This window comes from Macrosteles quadrilineatus, unplaced genomic scaffold, assembly GCF_028750875.1.
Source record: "Macrosteles quadrilineatus isolate MER2022 unplaced genomic scaffold, UCM_ALF_1.0 Scaffold_1__1_contigs__length_201487025, whole genome shotgun sequence".
In the NCBI taxonomy this organism is placed as follows: Eukaryota; Metazoa; Arthropoda; class Insecta; order Hemiptera; family Cicadellidae; genus Macrosteles; species Macrosteles quadrilineatus.
The window spans coordinates 90,162,396-90,172,780 of NW_026542594.1; positions in this window are offsets into that span (position 1 = coordinate 90,162,396).

The window sequence follows — 10,385 nt, forward strand, 5'->3', positions numbered from 1 at the left end:
CTTGCACTTTTTTGCTCAGTGACCTTGCTTCAAGCACACAAAGCAGCAATTTTTCTTTTTCAGATGCTCCTTTCTTCCATCTAAGGTTAATTGTTGAAAATAGGAACAATCTTGAGCATTGTGCCCTCCTTTAGAACAATAAGTGCAGTTACTCACCAACCTTCTAGGACCCTCTGTACCAGTTGTCAATAGAGCTGCTACCGTAGGTTCATTCTGACGAGTTTCATGTACAGTTGACATTTTCTTTTGGCTGCTGCATTTGCTTTTGTTGTCTCCTGGAGTGGCAGATTTAAAACTCGAACGAGCAAGCGCCAGCCTCTCTTCACTCTCCACCTCAGCCTTAAGAAAATCAAGAAGTTCTTGTAAAAAATTACTTGATTTATCATCTGACAATTGTATTAATGCAGAAGTTGAGGGTATGTGTAGTAGGGTAGTAGTCTACTTGAACGATGTTGCTCCCAGGCTTGTAATGTTTCTTCGGGAAAAGCATATTCTACAAGAGGATACAGCATTGAAGCGTAGGCCTACTTGTCTGAAGTGACTCCTAAAGTTTCAAATGCCCTTAACTGTGTTTCTAGTTTGTCATACAGTCGACACAATTTAGTACTAGGACCTAGCGTTACTTGTTGGAGCACTAAACTGAGCAGTTCCCTCACATATACTTCTATTAAAAAGTCATCCCTACCAAATCTTGCTTTTAATTGTTCTAGGGCCTTTACATAATTAGTTCCCGATGGGGGAAAACTTTCTACTAATTCCCTAGGGGACGATCCTGGTTTTAAGGATAGGATGAGGTATTGGAACTCATCCTCAGGTTCCAGATCAGAATCCTCGTGGACCTTTTTAAACTGTCCCCAAAGCCCTATCCAATTTTTTCCATCTCCATCAAACTGGTTTAATTGTAATTTAGGTAGACTTAAGCCCTTCTTAGATACTAATTTAAGACTGTGAACGGTATCCCCGACTTCACCTCTTGACTGTTGGCTTAGGCCAACCTGAATAATGAAATGGTCATACTTAGCTCTCATTGATGATAACATGTCTCTGTAAGATTCTGTAGTATCAAACTCATCTTCTAAGTCCTCTTCTTTTGTTGCAGGATCTTCAAACAAGGCTTCCTTGATGTCTTCACCTAGCTTAAAAAGCATATCAGCTTTATCTTGCAACTTGTTTAGATTACTTTTAATTGTTGCTTCATCTTTAATATCTTCACACAGTAATTTGTCCATTTCATTTCTGCACTTTGTAAAAGTTCTTCTTAGTTGAGTCCTTTCAGTCTTTAATGGCCTTAGCTTATCCATTGTAAGTAAAATATAAGCTTGGTCCTACTCTGAATTTTAAATATAAATGTCCTGTACGGTCGCCACTATGTTAGAACTCGTGTAAAATAAAGAACTTTTACAATTATTAAATAATAAAGAACTGATTTTATTCTGATAAATAACAATATTTAAAACATTTTCTCTGTATTGTTCTGTTCTTCATCACTTTAAATTCTTACAACTCTTCTCAATTGTTTAAATCAATTAAAATAAAACATATGTTAATTAAAACCAAAGCCTAACAAATAATTATATTTTGATGTTGGTCAATCTTGAATCTGTACTATATCAAAATAACTCGATTTCCAACACAAACATTGCTCATATTAGAGTATAGGATAACTAGTAGTTTTGAAACTTCAAGATTGATATTTAAAATGCCAAAAATAAAGAAAAAAGATATATAAATAAGGGAGATGAAAGTAAATCATGTACGTGAAAATGTTATTGGAAAATTTGGTAAGTTTTTCTCATATCAGCCTACACAAGATTAATCAAAACCAAAATGGCGGTTTGCACTACTTTCCCAGATACAAAAGCCACAAGTGTCTACAAAGGCCATAAAGGTTGAATTTTGTTTCTAAAACCGTTGGCGGATGTGTCACTATTAAATAAATAAAAATGTTTATATTTCGTGTCCTCTACCCTTGCAAAGCACAGGTACAACAGCTATATATATATATATATATATATATATATATATATATATATATAGTCATACAAGAAACAAAAGAACCCTGGGTCATTTCGAGCCGCGCAGTTTTGAATGGTACGCCACACCTACCGGCGCGAACCACGTGATCTTTTCGTTTCTGCGCAGGTTGTTTTGTTCTTGGGATGTATATAGCATTAAAAAAAGCAAGGATCCAAGACAATTGATTCACAGCTGTGGCTAAGTTGAAACCACACCATTTATATCAAAACTAGTGGCTTGTAGGGGCAATAGCCCCCTATATATATATTCTAGTAATTATTTTGTACAAATTATTAGTCTCATGGGTTACCCTACTTGACTTATTACTTATTACGGGTTACCCTAATTATCGTTTAACATTTTTGTATATTCCCCTATGTATAATAGTTATTACATACCTGCATAATGCATTTTGATGTCTGCTCTGTTAAAATTAAAATTCCAAAGGTCTGTTAATGCGGTGTGTTTATAATATAAACTTTCTAATCATAATACAACTAAGGAACTTTTTTAATAATAATCTTCATGACTTATTAATTAAATGTATATATAACTTTGAATATAGGCACAAATTCACTTAGATATAAAACACATTGAGATATTTTTTTTGTAATAAATGCAAATTTTTGTGAAAATTTTATCTTTGTAAACTTAAACGGCATAATTAGGATCTGTAGATATTCGTTTTATTTTTGGCATGAAAAATATGTTCCCTTTGCCTACTCCCAGTAATTACTTCTAACTTTACACTTTTTCAGACATACCTAATACAATCAATCGTACTCCGTTAGCTAATCCAGACCCTAGGTTCATTTTTCTTTATGAGCATCATTATTGAACCAACTTTAAAAAATAATTTGTATAGTGGCATTCCAGATGGTGTAATTGAATTTATACAGTCAATTGGTATGATCAACCTCTCTGTAGGGCTAGTATACATATTACATATTACCATATGCTTTAAATAAAGTTAAACCACATGTTTTAAAGTAAACAAAGCAGACATGAGCTAGATTCCCATGTTATTTAGGCCTAAATGTGAATTATTTTATTCCGTAGCTTTAGGTGCATAATTGAGAATAAACGGTATCAGCATTCTGACACATACTTTTCCCATAAGTTTGTCAACAACCTTTATCATGTGTAAGCGGTGAGAGTAAATATACGGAAATGGGATTTGAAAAATTTTGTTCAGAATTTAAAGGACTAACATACTAAATTTTTATCAAAATTGTTCGAGCCAATTTTGGGAAAATCCAATTTTTCCGTTATTTTATGGGTTTTTTATGGGAAAATAACATAATTTACAATAACTTTTGAACCGTAATTTTTACAGAAATGGGATTGGTACCATTTTGTGCAGAATATAAAGGACTATAACATATAAAATGTTTATCAAAATCGTTCAGGCCATTTTTAGGAAAATCCTGTTTTTCCGTTATTTAATGGGGTTTTATGGGCAAATCCCCATTAAAAATAAAAAATTTCTATAAAATGAAAAAAACTATCAAAATTGTAAGGACCATAACATACTGTGTTAAATAAAAACCGGATTTTTTCCAAAACCCTATTTTTTGTTATTTTATGGGGTTTTTATGGGAAAATAACATAACTTACCATAACTTTTGAACCGTAATTTTTACAGAAATGGGGTTTGTACCATTTTGTTCAGAATTTAAAGGGCTACAACATACTAAATTGTTATCAAAATCGTTCGGGCCATTTTTGAGAAGATCCGATTTTTCCGGAAAATCCCCATTAAAAATCAAAATTTAAAAAAAATGAAAAAAACGCCTCGAGATACCATGGATTAGAACCTACAAACCAAATTTCATCGAAATCGGAATACAGGTGTAGTCTCTAGCTCTGTACACATCCAGACACACACTCACACACACACACACACACACACTCACACACACACACACACACACACACACACACACATCACTTCGAAAACCCCTTTTTTGGGTCCAGGGGGACCCAAAACGAATATATCCACTCAAAACTCAAACTCGAAAATTTTGACGAAAACAATACTTTCTCCATATACTATGGTATAGGGGGAGAAAGTAAAATGAATAATTTTCCCCAAAATTCCATGCCCAGACTTTTGAAATGAGACCTCTCCCAGCTTTCTACGGCCTCCCGTTCGCTCACAATTTCATTGTAAAATTTTGGGCTTACGGAATTAGATATGTAGGAGTTCATTAGTTTTGTCCTTTTATTGACATTTTATTGAGGCTTTTGTAAGACACAATTAAATTAACAATAAAATAACTGTGTTTAAAGAGCGTTAATATGACTCAACAAAAGATTTAATGAGGATATTGATAATACATACAACATTGTAGTTTGTTTTTAGGATGAGAAACATGAGGCATGATAAAAGTCCCAGTGTTGGGGATTAAGCTACCTACTTTTATAATGTAGCTCTACAACTACTGCTACATTTTCCCAAAAGACTAGCTTAGCTACAGCTACAGTTCCGAAAAAGTAGCTAGCTACAACTACAGCTACAATGAAATGTAAAATTGTAAATAGCTACAATTTTAGCTACTTTTCCAAAGACATTACTTTTATTCCACGCAAATTAGGTAAATATAAAATTAATTACAACTACATTTTTAATTTTTATTGAACAAACACTCAAACAACAAAATCTTGGTATTATATCTAACATTACATGGAAAATAAATTATTCCTAGATTGTATTTAATTTGTTGGCATCATAAACCTAATATTACAACACAACCAAAATAGTTGTGTGTTCCATCATATTTAGTAGGCCAACTTTTTTTAATATTGCATTATTTAAAAGCATCTTATATGTAAACTAGCTGAACCCGGCAGACGTTGTCTTGCCTTTGACTATTTATAATTTAATTACCGTAACGTTTAATTGTCTTATTGTATATGAAGTGCTTGTAACTAAATTAAAATACGTACGACAACTAATGAAACACATATAGTACAAAGGATAACCGATTCTTTATTATTGCTCTTATATTAATGCTAGTGGGTAGACAATATTTTTGGTCTTTCTATTCGGCTCAATCACGTCCTGGTTGAAGTTCGTTCGCTACGCTCACTCACCTTTAGGTTGGAGCTCGTTCTCTGCGCTCACTTGCCTTCAGGTTAGCTCGTTCGCTACGCTCACTTGCCTCCAGGTTAGCTCGTTCACTACGCTAACTCGCCTCCATGTTGAAGTTCGTTCGCTATGCTCACTCACCTTTTGGTTGCAAATTAGCTGTTGTCATAAAATGTAAAAGAAATAATAGTGCTGCACCCTGTTGGTAATCCTTGTAACTTTAATGCTATTGAACATCATAGAACAGAACCAACTTGTTTAATTGAAACAGCTGTTATGATTCATTAATTCCATTTCTCATAAGGTTAACATGGGAAACTCCAGAGCCACTGGGGCGGAGCCGATTGGACGGATCCCAAAATTGATGGTGTATAAACCTATTCCATGAAATTCTACACGTATGTACCAAGTTTCGTGGCAATCGGTCCAGCGGTGTCTGAGTTTATCACTGCCAAACAAATATATATATATATATATATATACAGGGTGACAAAAAAGTCTGGAAACGGCTTGATATCTTTTTAACTAAATTCGTTAGAAAATTCAAACCTTTCACATCAACTTATATGTATGAAAACTACTTTTTGCAAGTATTACCATTTTTTTACCTTCACCAGGGGACGGCCCACGAGGAGTAGGTACATAATCTTTAATGTAAGCATAGGTTGATATGCACACCATTTTAAAGGTCTGGTCAAGTGGAGTTTATTGCCGGAAACCGCGTCAAAAAAGGTTCATTCGTTACAAAATGGCGGCATTTCAAAGTTCTTGTGGAATATACCTGCACAGGCCTTAGTAATAGTAAATACTCATAGTCAAAATAAGCCGGGAAATCTGAAACCCGTTTAAATTTGTTTTGAAGATTGAATAAACTTAGTCTATGGGCTAGTTGACTTTAAAATACAATTTCAGCTCTCAAGATAATGTTTAATACGAGTATTTACCAATATTAAGGCCTGTAAAGGTATATTCCACAAGAACTTTGAAATGCCACCATTTTGTAACGAATGAACCTTTTGAGATGTGGTTTCCGGCAATGAACTCCACTTGACCAGACCTTTAAAATAGTGTGCATATCAACCTATGCTTACATTAAAGATTTTGTACCTACTCCTTACAGGTCGTCCCCTGGTGGAGGTAAAAACATGAAAATGCTTGGAAAAAGTAGTTTTTATACATGTAAGTTGATGTTAAAAGTTTGACTTTTCTAACGGATTTAGTTAAAAAGATAAGCCGTGTCCAGACTTTTTTGTCACCCTGTATATACAAACATCCTCTTTTATACTTATAGATTTCATTAAGTTCAAAGGACATGCAACCAAACTATTTGGAAGGTATGGGGGTTTACCCAAGTAGCACACATCGTTGGCCCAACGTTTGGCAATGGTCAGCACGGTTGGGAAATGGTTGGCAGAAATTTTAACGATTTGCCAACGTTGGGCCAACGGAAACTTGTATTCGTTGGCCCTACAAAGGATGAATCGTTGGACCTTCGTTGGGTTTAAGTATAAAACATTCTAAAACGCATTTTAACGAATTGATTTATTTAAAAGAACATAAATGTTATGGCAGCAGAGTATAAGACAAATATTGTAATAATTTGGATCTATAATAAATGTAGGCAGATGATGTTGTGATACTGGATACGGTGGGGAACACCTGCTTAACATGTAATAAATATAATATAATTCCGTTTTTTTAACAATATTCTTTAACTTATTTGAGCAAATTTTTAATAGTTATAGGGGAAAGATTAATTAATTATATAACAAATAAATTATAACAGTACTAATCTAATGGTAATTAAATAATATATATTCAAATAGTAGTATCCTCTCCAACTACCATTAACACAATTCAACTATTTGAGGCCCAAACAGATTAACAGAATCAGAATAATATTATACTGTAGTATTAAAAATATTTTAAGTATTGTGAGCATTGCAACAGTGACGTAGCCAGGATTTCAAAATAGGGGGGGTCGACCGACCGGGGGGTCGGGGGAACGGGGAGGGGGGGGTATTCCCAGATAAAAGGGGGTCTGGGAAATTTGTTTTAAATATATGTCGTAAAACTGCCTTTTCTAGCTCTCTCGGCATTGAAAATAATCAACCCCAATGTCAATACAGTATGACTATATAATTTTACATTTAATTTAACAAAAACATATTATATTTAAGACCGGAAGGGGGGGGTCCGGACCCCCAGGACCCTCCCCCTGGCTACGTCACTGATTGCAACTGTTAGCTACTCTTGACCACTTGAAAACACTCTTAATCAACAAGCACAGATAGCTCAGAGGTAAGGTGTGAAGCTCACAAGGCGAAGGTACCAGGTTCGAGACCCGTTTGGGCCAAAAATTTTATCTCGTTTTTTTTAAATTAGTTTTTATGAACTACTAGCTGAACCCGGCAGACGTTGTCTTGCCTTTGACTATTTATAATTTAAGTACCGTAACGTTTAATTGTCTTATTGTATATGAAGTGCTTTTAACTAAATTAAAATACGTAGGTACGACAACTAATGAAACACATATAGTACAAAGGATAACCGATTCTTTATTATTGCTCTTATATTAATGCTAGTGGGTAGACAATATTTTTGGTCTTTCTATTCGGCTCAATCACGTCCTGGTTGAAGTTCGTTCGCTACGCTCACTCACCTTTCGGTTGGAGCTCGTTCGCTACGCTCACTCACCTGTAGGTTGGAGCTCGTTCGCTGCGCTCACTTGCCTTCAGGTTAGCTCGTTCGCTACGCTCACTTGCCTTCAGGTTAGCTCGTTCACTACCCTAACTCGCCTCCAGGTTGAAGTTCGTTCGCTATGCTCACTCACCTTTTGGTTGCAAATTAGCTGTTGTCATAAATGTAAAATAAATAATAGTGCTGCACCCTGTTGGTAATCCTTGTAACTTTAAGGCCCGCCGCACATTGGAGCGAGGTGAGGTGCAGGCGGGCGCGGCTGATTCTGTAATACACGTGTTTAAATGGAGCACCGCACTTTGAACAGAGGCTGCGCGCAGCCTCTGCCACAGAAAACGTACTACTATAACCCAGAATGCCAACCGCATGGTAAAAAGCATTAAGCGGTTTGAGAGAGCTTTGCCTGTCAATCCGTAGGCAGCGCCACCTGCTATGCTATTGCATGGCAACGCTGGTGGCGCTGCCTACGGATTGACAGGCAAAGCTCTCTCAAACCGCTTAATGCTTTTTACCATGCGGTTGGCATTCTGGGTTATAGTAGTACGTTTTCTGTGCCTCTGCGCAGCACAGCTGCAGCCTCTGTCAGGCCTCCGCGGCGTTGTGGTTGGAATACAGTTTTCCTGCACCTCGCTCGCGCCTGCGTTGGTTTTCTAGTGTTTAGTGCGTGAAAGATATAGTAATGGAGCATTTAATTCAGATGGCTAAAGTTGTTGAGCATTGCATTCTTTTTCCCTAGTGGCACTTTTAATAAAATTATGGAAATCATCAAACTGTTGTTTGTTCACACGAAAAAATGCTCGTAAAAAGACCGGTCTGGCAGTTCAGTAGTTAAAACATAATCTCCACGACTTAATCTTTTTTCATCTACCGTAATCACATTTTAAAAAATTCGTTTTTCGGATAGCGAATAGAGTAAAACTAATTATTCAACTAACAATTAGAATCAGTAAAAGTAAAAAACATCTTCCTCGACTTCCGAAAGTACGACCAAAGCTAGGAAACCTCTGTCCCGCCTCGCTTCAATGTGCGGTGACAAGAAAAAGTCTTCGCTCCAGCCTGCATCTCGCCTGCACCTCGCCTCGCTTCAATGTGCGGCGGGCCTAATGCTATATTGAACATCATAGAAAAGAACCAACTTGTTTAATTGAAACAGCTGTTAAGATTCATTAATTCCATTTCTCATAAGGTTAACATGGGAAACTCCAGAGCCACTGGGGCGGAGCCGATTGGACGGATCACGAAATTGATGGTGTATAAACCTATTCCATGAAATTCTACACGTATGTACCAAGTTTCGTGGCAATCGGTTCAGCGGTGTCTGAGTTTATCACTCACTCACTCACTCCCATGGCCATTTATGCCCAAGGCGGGATTTGGCCGCACCAACAACTGCTTTCCATCTCTCTCGATCTTCTGCCTCTTCCACTTCTGCCCCCACTTCTCTGACGTCCCTGGAAACACTATCCCACCATCTCTTCTTGGGCCTTCCTAATGGTCGTTTCCCTTCTGGCTTTCCTATACTTGCTTCTTTTAGTAGTGAACCTCGTTCTCTCCGTAGTGCGTGTCCTGCCCACCTTATTCTCCTTGCTTTCACGTGTGCTACTACATCATAATCATTGTACATATTCCTTATCTCCCTATTATGCCTTTTTCTCCATTCCCCATTTTCTTGTATTGGTCCATATACCATTCTTAAAATTTTGTTTTCAAAAACAATCATTTTGTTTTCTTCTTTTTTATTTAAAATCCAAGTTTCAGCTCCATATGTTAATACTGGTCGAATTATACTATGATATATTTTTATTTTCGTTTTATGTGAGAGAATCTTTGAAGTCAACAATTTCTTACAAGAATACATACATTTATTGGCCTGAGCAATCCTATAATTTATTTCCATTTCTTCACTATTGCTGCTTGATATAATTACCCCTAGATATTTAAACTGAGTTTATCACTGCCAAATATATATACATACAAACATCCTCTTTTATACTTATAGATTTAATCAATTTACTCTACTCATAATTATGTTTTTCATACTAATTCTTTATTATTTTGTGTTTAGGCCCAATAGGATGGTTGGCCCTTCCGCAAAAATTGGTTGGTTGGCCAACCGTAAGACTTAGTGAAAAAATATACCGTTGGCCAACGATCGACAGAAACGTTGGGCCAACGATTTCCCAACGATTTTTGCTACTTGGGTAGTGAGTGGGAGAACCTTTCGCGCCGTTCCAGCCAAACCTCGCATGCGGGGTTGGTTCGGCAGATTGGCCACACCTAAACTCCAACTCTCACTTGTTAGCTGCGGAGAGCTACCTTCTGCCACTGGGTGTTGGTCCACCTACAGAGCCAAGTGAGGGGGCCCTAGACTAAGGTGTAATGCCGAGAGTCTTGTGGCACTGGGGGCCTAATATTCAGTGTCAGCCAGGGGGAACCCAGCCGAATGTACCCCTTACCTCTCTTATCGGGTCACTGGGGATGTGGACCTTAGATACCCGGTATTCGTGGGAACAACGTAGACCATCTGACCCAAATGGTGGAGGAATGTCTGCTTAAATCTGACGATGACAACAAGCTT